Source organism: Sphaeramia orbicularis, chromosome 5 (genome assembly GCF_902148855.1).
Source record: "Sphaeramia orbicularis chromosome 5, fSphaOr1.1, whole genome shotgun sequence".
In the NCBI taxonomy this organism is placed as follows: domain Eukaryota; kingdom Metazoa; phylum Chordata; class Actinopteri; order Kurtiformes; family Apogonidae; genus Sphaeramia; species Sphaeramia orbicularis.
Window position 1 is genome coordinate 12,759,274 of NC_043961.1, and position 13,933 is coordinate 12,773,206.

The window sequence follows — 13,933 nt, forward strand, 5'->3', positions numbered from 1 at the left end:
GTTTGTGCTACTAAAGCTCATACCTGAACCCCTCCACCCATGAATGACTGTTGAAGGCTCCACTCACTCCCATCTCCATTAGGATAAAATGATTAATACTAATTTGGCCAAATCTTTACAAAGATTTCCAAAGTAAATATAGCAATATCATGTATTTTGTTTGTTAGATTTCAATAAAAATTTCAATATCTTTTTTTTTTTTTTTTTTTTTTTAAATAGTCAAATGTAGCAAACATTTATGACTCACATTACAGGGGCAACATCTTAGAGAGGGTACAGGAGGGGGGCTGGTGGACAGTATGTGTTAAGTTGTTGGTTGCTTTGTTTTCCTTTTTGTCCTTTTTTTTTTCCACTTCGTTTTTTCCTTTTCATAAATGACTGAAAATATGGGGGAGGGGGGGTTGCGGCTACCTTTTTAAGTTGTTGGTTGTTTTGTTTTCCTTTTTGTCTTTTTTTTTCACTTAGTTTTTTCCTTTTTGTAACTGACTGAAAATATGATAAAGCCAAAAAAAACTTAAATGACAAAAAAAATAAATAAATCAATATCAATTTAAAGGATAATTAAGGCCATAATTTAGGACAAATTCAAGACTTTTAAAGGATCTGTAGTGAAAACGTAAAGCCTGATGGTGCTTTCATTCGAGATTAGCCGCTGGTCATGAGGGGGAGGAGTCATCGGTGGAGCTCTGCCAATCAGCAGGGGTGATGAGGAGGCCAGCCCAATATCCACACCAAAACATCTTTATACCTTCTCCCCTGGCCATAGTTCAGGTCATTTGTGGACAAGGTGACAAAGGTAACCTGCAGACAAATTCTAGCAACCCCCCCCATCCCATCTACACACACCCCCACCCACCCTAAACCCCTGACACCGCTGTCAGCCCCGGGGCAGGACTGGCCAATGACATTAGCCGAGCGTCTCAGCACAAAGTCGACTAGTGCAATATTTCATATTCAAGCGACCTCAAGGGAAACTGCATTAAAAGGACTCGGAGCGGTCCAGGCACATTTGACTCCATGCCACTTCTTACTACGTCTGTTTATGATTATATTAATAGTTCCGTAAGTTCATCATTTTTAACATCAGTCATTAATATTTCACCGGGAGTTAATATTAATCTGATCAGAAATTATCTTCCTTCAATAATTCAATATACATATTAATTATTCAACAAAAAGAATGTTCAGCATAGTTGAGGGAGAGGGAAAACTGGAGACATTCAATAACTACAAGTGAGAAAAAGAAGCCAGAGAACTCAAGTTAGTTCAACACTAAAACTGCAAAAATAAAAAAAACTAAAATAAAAAAATAAAGCACCGGTGCCCTGCGAGCCACATCAGATAACACCGAGCCGGATGCAGGAACTACCCAGAGTCTATTAATAAAGACGCCATGATGTGAAAATATATCTGCAATTTGATTTCACCTTAAATTGGTCTTAAATCCAGAGTCAAATGCATGGACTAACCAAGGGACCGCAGATAGCTGCTGTATCCACTTGTGTACATTTAGAGATAAAGAAGACATGCAGACTGTGAAGCCTCTGCGCCATTAAAAGCCTCACGCTGCCCAAGTTGCTCCATAAGAGATTTACAGGGATTAGATGGTGAAATAAAGGCCTAATCTTTATTTGACAGGGAAGCCAATCTCTGGCTCACTGGTCAACCCCTTGCGGTAGGCCTCGCTCTCACAACTCACTTTCACTGCTGCACACCTCCTGCTCATACCAAAGCATGTATAGATAGATGTACTATATGGACAAAAGTATTGGGACACGTTGAATTCAGGTTTCTTTTCGCACAGGGGTCTGGGATACAAAACAATAACAACAAATGTTATAATATAGTTTTATTTTGGGATAAATATCATTGCATTGCAAATCATTGCATTCCAAAAAGCCTCAGAGATGGTTTTTACTTAATTTCTCTCAACACTGATGTCTTTTCTGTTTGTTTTTTAAATCTATGATTAGAATTTTAAATGTTCTATATTTTTTCATGCTCTGGCTGTAAATAATACTTTTCTACCACAACTAACCATCTACTTTCTTCACATTTCACTAAGGAAAAAAAAAATCTCCCTTTAAACTTTAAGGAAATATTGACATTTATAAACTATATGGACAAAAATATTGGGACATGTTGAATTCAGGTGTTTCCTTCCTAACAGGGTTCTGGAATACAAAACAATAACAACAAATGTCATAATAAAGTTTTATATTGGGATATATATCATTGCATTGTAAATCACTGCATTCCAAAATGCCCCAGAGATGGTTTTTACTTAATTTTTCTCAACACTGATGTTTTTTGTTTGTTTGTTTTTTTAATCCATGATTATGATTTTATATGTTTAGTTTTCCTAATCAGTTTATTATCTGTTATTCAAATTATTAGGACTCTAAACAGATTCATTAACGAAGCAAAAGTAATGTGTTAAGTTGTATAAATGCGAGATGGGGGTGGGATTTAATAAGTTTTCTTCTACCCACTCCTTTTTCAGCAATACATATTGAATTTACTTTAATTACTAGCATGCATAGCAATTGCTATATTGTCTTAATCACCTTTATTTATTTAAGTATTTGCTCTGATATCAGTTTCTTGTACACATAAAATTGTTTTTTTTCCTCTACTCATACAAAAATAAAGTGAAACAAATGAAAATGGTGCTTTCTCACATTTTAACATACTGTAATACTAGTTATTACTCACTCAGATAATATGAAAAAACCTTTTTGTTTAAAAAAAAACCCTGTTAATTACAGTCTAATAACAATTAGCAAATGATTTACACTCAAATATGTTAGTGCAGATCAGGTTAATCAAGAACAGTAAAGAAGTATATGGGATGATGCACCAGCGTCCACTGTGTTGGCTGATATGGAACTAAAACAACAAAATGCATGAATATACAAGTTTAGTTTAGTTTAGTTTCTTAGTTTATTATATTGTGGACAATCCCAAATAATTAACTGTATCAATAACAGTAAAAAGGGTAGCTTTAGCCAACATAGCTAGTATCCTGCTGTACTCCCCTGCCTGATGACAATAGGCACCCTAAGAAAAACAATATATTACAGCACATTAATTAAAAAGAGAGTTAAGACAGCTAAGAGACAAGGTAAATCAATACAGAAAAGGGGAAAAAAGATAAAAGAGAACATCAGTACAATCATACAGAGTCGGCACATATAATCCAAACATACAAAAGCAGCAAATACAATATAATCACACTCGCACACAATACATCGGCACAATACAAGAGAACAGATTTGAATAGCTGTCCACTGCAGTGACCACTATGCACGAAAGGGTAAAGTAAAAAAAGATCATTTAAACCAAATTTACCAATGCAATGCTATTTATCCCACTATAAAACTATATTATGACATTAGAAAAGAAACACCTGAATTCAACGCGTCCACATAGATAGGATGCTCACTGTGCCTCAGATGGATGTAGTCTAATCAAATTATACCAAAAAAGGCAAAAAACACAGATCCAGACTTATTCCATACATTATGTCCCACGATAGGTGACAGCCTTACCTGCATACGAGTACATCTTCATGCTATTTCCTTTCGTAATTTTCTTTTTTTTTTTCCTGTCTGGGCTACAATATGCCTGATTGAAAAGCTAACCAATTTCCATGTTCAAATCAATGACAGATGAAAAGAGATATTTCATGTAGTCGTGAATGATAAACTATTAATCACAGAGCTGGACAATGACACCAGCTAAATTTAAACAGAGTGAAAAAGCATTAAAAAAAAAAAAAAGATGTGGAACAGCCCCCCCCCTCTCCCCTCCCCTTTCATTTCTTAAATTATTCATTACCAGACCTTGTTATTGCATAGCATATAGAATAAAAAATTGTGGATTCCACCTAATTACAGTGCGTGGTGAGTGTGGCTGCAGATGTCAAAGCGTGCACCGGCCATCCTTCACTATGTTTAACCCTGTCAGATAATGGCCAGGGCCCTCTCCTGCCCTTCCTCCCTCCATCCCTCGGTGTGTGTCGGTCTGAGTTTGACCTACAGACTCGCTGCAGAGATCACGAGGAAGGTAAAAGAGTAGCGAGAGATAAATACGACCCGGCTATTTAGAGCGACGTATGCATAAGTTGAGGTGATTTTGGCATTTCTGCACTACATCACCATATGGAACTAGATGATGTTTTGGGAGTTTCCATTGAGGATGTAGGTGGTAAATATGAAAATGCAACATTTTTATTTATTTTAAGGTTGATTGCTCATACCAGTGTTTCCCATAAAGTGATGTTTTGGTTGACTTTAAATAAAATTTTATTAATTAGGGGATTTTGCAGACGATACAGGCAATATATCATTTAAACTGCTTTCTGAAAATCACGAAAATAAACATTATTCATCTGAACATGTTTTTTTCTGCTACAAAAAAATCAAAATGCAGTCTTTTTGCTACTTGTAATGATAAGTGTGATGTGTTTTCCAGTCATATATGGCATATTATTTTGACAAATAGAGTATATTGCATTCATGTTCAGTTTTTAGTTCATGTATCCAGAAAATTTAAACCATAAATTGTCTATGACATTTGAATATATTTTGATTTAATCCTTATTTAACAGTGTGTATTTGAGTTTATATGAGGTGCTCCTGAATGCAGCACTGCATTCAGCTACTGTATGTAAAAGATGCAAACAAGTGGATTTTTACGATGCAGTGCTTAGAAATCTCCGTTATAACACCTGATGTATGTATCAAGCATATATTTTGTCAGTTAGTTATAGCCCTGACCATCTGCTTATTTCAGACACTTATCAGGAAGGGGGTTCCATCATAAAAACATTAACTCATGAGAGAAGCAACGAAAACTCTGTTTGAAGCTTTGTTTTGTGAGAAGAGCCATTCATATGGTTGCTTCTATGAAACTGGACATGGTTGCTAAAAATTCAAACAAGATGTAGACTAATATTATGAAGCAACTTTGGAAGGACTTTGGGTCTATTTTAACAATAAATATTTACAGAGATAAAAGAGAAACTATTTTACAGATAAAACTCCTTTTCATATTATTTTTATACAAAAATCCACATGTAACACTGTAAAAAGACCACAAAAATTACGCACTACTATTTTTTTGAATATCTTTTTATTCTCTCACAGGTACATTTTGGGAATTGAACTAATTATGCAAGTCTGCATGTTTCACAAAAAATGAACGCTGTTGCAAAACAATTTGCGATTTATTTGTGTTTAAAGGGGTAGGTTCCACGTGTAACATGAGTGGACGCGATGGATTACACACGAAACCTGGAATGAGACTAAGATTCATGAAAAAACCACATGTCCAGATTAGAAAAACCACTAGGATCATCAAATTAACACTGTGTATTTATTTATTTATAGCGGTATATAAGACCATTTACAGCCATATTTTCAGATCAAATGCACTCACACCTAGGTAGCTTTTCCTGTCCTATTTTTGGGCCCAATATTTGATTAAAAATTCATTAATTTTGGGATCCCTCAGAGCAAGAGAATAATTCTTTTGCATTTATCTAGGGTCATCATTAGATTCATCCTGGGAGGAAATATGTCTAAATTTCTCTTTTATTATTGGGTCTAAAAAGCTGGAAAAGTGCCAGATACCAAAATGAATCCAGTGTCATAGAAGCAGTCATATCAAATACTCTGACATATAAGCCCATGTCTTTCAGTTGTGGAAATTGTCACTGAAATTAAGGCCAATGGATTTTCTGATGTTATATATTTAATAATAAATGAATACAAAGTCAAGTCTGATGCCAACTTCTAAGTCAGGTCAAGTGCTGTACTCAAGATGCATACTTCACTTTCTTTTCTATCACATTTAAGTTTCATTTCATTGTCATGCGTGTGTTACGTTGGGTTCGTTCTCACATGACAAGTTACTGGGGTTGAAGATAAACTCCGAGTTTTAACACAGACAGGATGTAAATAAATGATGCAAAAGGTGATTCTCAACTGTTCTCACTGTTCAAAACAAAATCTCAGTTTCGTCTCACTGCCGCAAAATTTTCAGATCAAATTAGACTAAGGCCAAAAAAACTATACATAGGGTTCCTTTTAGTTCCTTGTTTATAGGAAATGAGAATTTACCCTATTTCTCTCTGTTTGTGTTGAGTCTTCGTTACGGGAAGTGATACGAGTAGAAAAAAAAACAAAATAATGTCAGTTAGCTTGTTTTGGAGAAACGTATAGTATATTTGCAGTAATTGTGATGCGATTCCTCTGTGGACAACATTCTACCTTTCCAGAAAGTAAAAAAAAACAAAAAAAAAAACAATAAAAACATCACCATTCATTTTAAAAAGCACATTTTAGACTTAATTTCTTTAGCAATAAACAGAAAACAAACTCATATTTACCATTCTTTTCTTATGATGCAAACTGTGACTTCTGTGAACCACTGTTACCACAAAAACAACACAATACAGCTGTTTTTTCACTTTGCTTTTTGCTTAAATCCAACAGTTACAACTTTGCAAACAAACATTACCTTTTGAAACTAAAAGTAGTACTGTGAGTGTTAAGGGTTTTTATATATATATATATATATATATATATATATATATATATTAATGGGGTACTCAAGTCTGTTATACAAATGTATACAGTGCAAAAATACATATTTATACAGTACATTGAGGACACTTAATATAATGTGGCCGTGTTGTTTTGACGAACCTACATACAAAGTTAATACAGTTACAGATGGCATTTCCATACGACTCTCAGACAAAGGCTTTGTTTGTGCTTCGTATCCTACACTAGGCGCTTCTCCCTCACTATCTCCCTCCCTCTCTCTTCCTTGTATCGTCCACACAGCAGCAAACAGAGTTGTATGCAAATACTAAAAGCCATAATGCATTATATTGTTTGGTGTTAACATTTGAATATTAAAATGGTGTATTTTAGATCTAGATATTCCCATTCCCATTTCCATAGACCATACTAAATGCAGTTAAGTTGAGCCCACATGGCAGGTTGAAGTCTTTGTCAGAGTATTTGCATCTTTCCTACACAACGGAGCTTTTGTCACAACATAATTTTCATGATTGCCTTCTTACCGCACATGCGTTTGTTAACAATACAAGTTACATGTGTTTAATAGGTGCTGTGTCTGCTGTATATGGCCTGTGTTGGAGCCACAGCGCTGGATATGTGAATCACCCACGTACATGCCACTTAACCAAATTGGTAAAGCTGATAAGCCATATTTACATAGCAGTGTTGCTGGGTGTGATTACTATCAGTAAAACTTCCCCCCACGCTTTAATGGAAAGTTGGGATATAACTTAGTGTGGGTTAAAGCTGCCCTCGGGAAAATAGCTCAATTACAGCCGCAGATATAAACACTCATGTGGCTGTCGGACCGGTAAACAGATGTGAGGTGACAGTGTGTAATATGTAATCAGTCAAGCAGCTGTTGCCGTACCTTCATCCTTCATCCATGCACTTGTTCTGATGATTCCAATTTCTCCCCCCGTGGCTCAACGTGAAGCCACACTATTTGCGTGTGAGTCAGTGGCAAGAGGCAGATTAAACAGCTGAGAATATCCTCAGAACGGTCGCGCTTAAAACCAACGCTAGATACGCTTTTACTGCCGCTGTCTAACACAACAATCGCTTTACATGAAGTGGACATCAAGGAGTTGCACTTCACACCGTAGAGTCCATGTCTCTTTTGTGCAAGAATCTCTGCTCTGATGTTTGGCAGAAGTAAAAAAAAAAAAAAAAAAGCAGGATTACTAACTGCATTCTAAAGTGAAAAACGACAACATAAGAGCGTTCAAAATGATGTCATATGATGTTATTTTGTCTTAGTGCTCAGTGCATTTGTACTCACACAGTGTATTCAAAAGGACATCCCCTTTGGCTGTTGTCTCATTGCGAGTCTACCTGTCATACCGCTGATATGACGCTCTTTGAATGCACTGTGTACATGTGATGAGAGCTGCAGCGAGCGGCCCGCATGACAAAGTGACTAGTAGTGTCAATGCAGCCTACAAACAGGCCTGTCCTCTCGCAGACAGGAAGCTGGGAGCAGCAGAGGCGCTGCCTTGTCTCATCTGCCAGCAGCGTTCGCTTGTTCGCCGTCTCCCTGCCTCGTCACAGCGCCCATGTCTGACGGCGTGCACGACTCTGAGCTGGACGGCTGTTTTGATTCAGCCTGTGTGACACATCTGTTGCTTGTCACATTGCATTGTGCCCGTCTGTGAGCTGAGCGCGACCCGTGCAAAACATGCTCCTCGTCCCCTCGGTCGGTGTTTACAACCGGGGCTCGTGCTTACCAACAGGCCGGCGCCGTACGCACCACGCCGAGGGTCAGGAGGCCTTACAAAACAGTTTATGCACCTGTGCAGCCCGTGTCACAAGCCATTAATCCTTGCTGCATGCCGCAAATGTGTAAAACATGAACGCTTGCACTAAGAGATGCATTTACTGCTGCTAAGTCCTGCATGAAAGGCTCAGTGTGGAGCAGTGGCAGTGTTGATTGTACATAACATGAAATGAAAAAGGCCATAAGAATTCCCCTTCACTATACACCGCTGATTGAAAATCAATTATTTCCCTCCTATGTCTAATTGAGAAGATTTGCTACAGCTGTAAATCAAATCTCCATCAAGGGTGCATTCCTCACAATGTGCTCTTTATGGGCTTTTAAAGTACTCTGGAAAAGCATTTCACAAAACCACCAAAATCAAGGATATTCTTTCTACGACTCCCACTGTCAGCTTAAATACATGAGCGATGACCATGGCTAATTGGATCCATCCAATCCATCCATCTATGAAGTACACATGCTAAATCAGCAAAAATCCAACGACATTGTTTCACTCAGTGTAAGGCAGGCGCAGCACTAAAGAGCCAGAAAGGTATTTATTAATGGGATGTATCAGAGGCTTAGGAGGGTGCATCCACCGGGGCTTTATTTCTATGTTCTTGTTCTTCCAATCAATATTAAAAGTGCCTTGTAATTGCAGGTTAGGAGTCATTTACATGCAAAGTGCTGTTGTGCAGACAAACTGCAGACTTCTACTTAATGTTCTGACAGTAACATTTACTTAAACAATTTAATTCCAAATCCAAGTGAAAACTGCAAAATGTAAAACACTACGTTACACGTTCGTGAACAATTTGCATGAGTATCAAACCCCAGCCTGTTATGTAAATGTGATCCCTCTTAAGAGGGTGGGGAAAAAATTTTAGATGGCTCATTTACATTGTCAAATGACACAACACTCATAGTTTCCATTTACTATCAAACTGTTTTGCAAACACACTAACCTGGAAATGATCAACGTGTGCAGTTCCACACCGCCGTGTTGATGTAACAATGCTGCTGCGAGACAAACTGACTTCTATTGGACGGAATACAACGTGATCGAACACCGTGACTTCCATCCTGACCAGCCTCGTCAGACCAAAAGACACACGTAGCAGCGCTGGCACAGCAGGGAGCCACAACGCCGCTACGGGGCTCTAATATATTCAAAGAGGGATCATTTACTTAAGGCTTGCATCCAAGGATCAGTCTGGCCTTCATTAGCCTCAATCTGACACGGATGTGAACAACATGTTGGCTTGCCACATGAACGCTGCCCCTCCTCCCTCTGAACCCCAAACACTCCGCCCCCCTCCCTTCTTTGAGACCTGCACAGCAAATTCCTCTGGAAATATCACAGGTTGTTAGCATTCCAGAGAGAATTTTACATGGGTGTACACTCAGGCCTTAATTAGAGACACTATTTGATCATTCAGCAGCTGGGCTTTATTAAAACTACAGGTTCACATCAGCCTACAGTCACCCCGTCTCAGTGTGAACGAGCTCACGGAGGCAGAAACGTCCATGAAACCAGAGAATGAATATTCATCACATTATATGGAGCCTCTAGTTACATGAATCCACACCAAGGCACAGTCGTATTTGCACTGGTTCAGAACAACATTTGAATTCACAGAACATCTTGACAATATTGATTTATCATTAAATATTAGTCAGTGTCACCCACCTATGATGCAAAGGACATGAATTAATTCTAAGGTTTTGATACTTCTGGCTTCAAAATCAATTTCTGAATGGTATGTTTTTCAACATAAATGTTCCATTTTAAGAAATTGACCTTTAACATTACAGCACAAGGCCTTAGATTGACTTTTTCAGCATTTCTTCATAACATCAAAATATCAACCCTCCAGTATCCCACCTATAGGGGGCCTTCTAACCGTAGTAGTAATGCCAAAATGTTTTTCATACAGTATGATTTAACCTTTTTACATTGTTTTGTATTTCATCAACTTGAGCCATAAACAAAAACACCAATTATTCAATAATTGTCATATTTTTAACCCTTTAAATGCCATTTCTGCAATGTAAACAAACATTTTTTTTTTTATAATATCATATTTTATGCAACACAAAAATTGGATTAATTATTTTTTACTTTTGCAGCCTGGCATATATCAGTGATTAACAGCAATACTGGTTAAAATGCATTATTATTTTTTGTCCTAGGTCAAATTTTAAATGCTAAAATGTGTCAATGTGCATTTTTTACTCACTTTGGAGAAGGGTGTTAGTGTAGTAATTTTCCATTGTTTACAATGTGACGATTTTAGTGGCTGGGTCAGAATTTTTAAAAAAAACATGCAAAAAAATGAACAACTTTTGAATTCTAACCCAATACAAACTGAAAAATAATGTGACCTTTTATAGCATGAAGTGCAAAGTGTGCATAATATGCTCACCCAGATATCAGAGGGTTAACTTATTTATCGCTACACACTATGTAATCATGTATGTTTCTGGACGCTGGTATTTTTCTACTCAAAGCAGATTGAAAACAAAAAGAAAAAGAATCTATTTCCCACTCTTCACGGCCAAATCTATGTCTGCTACGTCACCGATGGACATACTGTAGATCTGCCACCATCTGGGTTGTTCGACGAGAATGAATAAGCATATCAGACTCATCTTGGCAGAAGGACAGAGAATATCAACTGAACGATTCAACTCATGTCAAGATTACTCTAGTAGAGTTCATCTTATGAGTCAAACTTTCTGTTTACATTAACTTAAAGTTATTAGTTAATGCAAAATTGTTCATAAAAATGCACAATAGCCGTGTGTCTGTGTTCCTCTGCCACTAATCTGATTTATTTAACTTAGGTTTTGACATTTGTATCAGATTTTTTTTTATTGTATCACACCAAGTCAATCAGTGTCAAGGTTCTGTACAAAGAAACTTTTAATCTGTGCATTTGTTTCCTACCTTTTATTCAAAACAGTTGACCTGAAAAGTCCTTTCTGCAGGAGTAATGGTGTATGAGCAATGTAGGATCATGGGAGGAGTAGTTTTCACCAGAGTTTACCATGAAAATGTGACACAATTTGGGTGGAAATCCTATTTACAAAGGCAGTAAAGTATTAATTTGTACAAGTAACAGATGACAGACAACCAAATGAATAACTGATAAACTGAAAAAAAAATTGTTAATTTGATATAATATAAGCATTAAAGTCAACAAAATAGCATTATATTAACTGATAAATGACATCTTTCATCATTGCAATATAAGCACATTGCAAATACAGATGCAAATGATAAATTCACGTGCAAGATGCATTCAAAGTTTTACATTTCCATGATAGTCTACTTATCATTTCAATTAAAAACGCGATATTTACATGAAATGCATAAATATATTTCATGATAAACACTCTTAAACATGTAAAACTACTTTAGATTTGACCATTATGATTGATTAATACAGTCACTGACACATTTCCTATTAAGGTAAAGTTCAGAGGTTCAGTGAAGCCTCCATGTCTGCACAGAACTGCAGCTATCGACCAGAAAAGAACCAAAGAGATGTAAACTATATCTCACCAAGGTCGACAGGGACTATAAAACAAACACCGGGTTTAAGGTGAAGTCTTCCCTGCGTGAAGGTTAGCCATGTTTTGTGTTTACACTACGCTGCAGGCTTTGAAATTGTTTTGCAGTGTGGAGTCTGCCCGGGGTCATTGTTTGTTTTTGACGTGTTTATACACCACACAAGGAGTAATGACTTCTAGGATAGTCAGGGGATGCAGACATGATCCGGCACACTATGTGCAATTTTCTTTACTCTCTAGTTCACTGTCAGTCTGCGACGGTCAACAGTAAGATGACTCACATTGAACATAGGCTCCGTCATTGTCCAGCATCAAGTGAAAGGATGTAAATATGCAACTGCATCAGGAAACGTGGAAATCAGTTACTATGCAAAAACCCTCTTAGCAATTAGCATATAATGCCCTTCTTTGAAAAGGCATTCTAAAGCAAGGGTGTCAAACATATGTCTATCAAAGGGTCCAATTCGGTCTGCGGGATGAATTAGTGAAATGCAAAAATTAGACTGACATATTAACAATCAAGGGGTCACTATTACCTACAGCTAAATATGATGGAAAAGTGGATGGGAGCAGTAAAATGACAGCATAACAAGTGGTGCCAGACACAACAAACCCCACCCCTCGCATGTATTGTAGCTTATTTTGGCATCACAGTCGCGGAAAAAATTATTAGATCACCCCGTGTTTCCTTCAATTTCTTGTTCATTTAATGCCTGCTACAACTAAAGGTACATTAGTTTGGACAAATATAATGATAACACCAAAAAAAGCTCATAAAAGTTTAATTCCAGAGCTGATATCTAACCATTTTCCATGTTTTCTTGATAATAACCAAAATCACTTCAGTTCTTACATCAATATCTATGGCATTGTACTGACAAAAACAGTGCTTTAGACATTCCATGTTTTCTTTTCTGTCTGTTTTAGTCACATGACACACACAGGAGTTAGTACTTGATTGCATAACCATTGTTTTTGATGACTTTTGATGGTCTAATAATTTTTTCCGCAACTGTATCAATTGCCTCTATATATGTGCCAAGTTTGCAGTAAACTGAACTTTTTTATAGACGTGTGGAATTTGACCCATTATAAGTAAATGGGAGAAAAAAAGTTTTTAAAAAATTCATAGAAAATTTGAACTTTGACCTACTTTTCCCAAAGTGTAATCAGATTTATTCTGGGTCACTGGCAATCTATAAACCAAATGAGGTATGAATTCAACCAATAGTTTTGCTGCTAGAGTGCTAACAAACAAAGAAACAAACCGAACCAAAAACAATACCAATACCCCTTGCCTCCCCTTTGAGGGCGGGGTAATAACCTATAAATGATGACAGCTATAAAGTTTTCTCTTTGTTTTAATGTAAAAAAGTCAAACTACATGGTGAAATTGTTTGTATTTACAAACTATCCTTTCATTAAAAAAAGGCAAATAATCTGAACCCAGCATTCCTGTTCTAGGGAGTTTACTTCTTAATTGTGTATTGTAAAACAGTACATATTTGGTATTGCTGAAGGAGGACCAATCATCTTTATTTGTATTGTCTGAGGAGTGATGGACGTATCGCTGTGAGATTCATTTGTAATTTTCAGATGAATGGTGAATTGCTACATGAATAAATATGTGAACCAAGAAATAAAAAAGGCAAATAATCTAAAACGATGAACAATTCTAAATGTCTTAGGAAAAATAAGTACAATTTTAAGAATATTCTGCCTGTTACTAAATGTTTTGTGTATTCGTAGATCCACTGTGATGTGTAAGTTGTAATGCACATGTGTATAAGATGAGGCATAATATTGTTGAAGTTGCACTTGTAATTTTTACATGAAAACAAAGCAAAACATCTGGAGTTGTATTTTTATATTAGTAAATATCATTCATTTTTCTTAGGATATTTCAGGTTATTCACATTTTCATTAATTTTACTTTTTTCACACTAAAAGAGAATAAATTGGATTATTATTTATAGGTTAAAATGCGCTATTCTTTTACTGGTCC

At 36.6% G+C, this 13,933-nt stretch overlaps 1 long non-coding RNA gene across 3 annotated transcripts in view; it reads right to left on the reverse strand.

The window, feature by feature from the left end:
• LOC115420227 (uncharacterized) overlaps positions 1-13,933 on the reverse strand; it is a 203,926-nt gene that overhangs the window by 54,493 nt on the left and 135,500 nt on the right. The gene's annotated exons all lie outside the window — the stretch shown is intronic.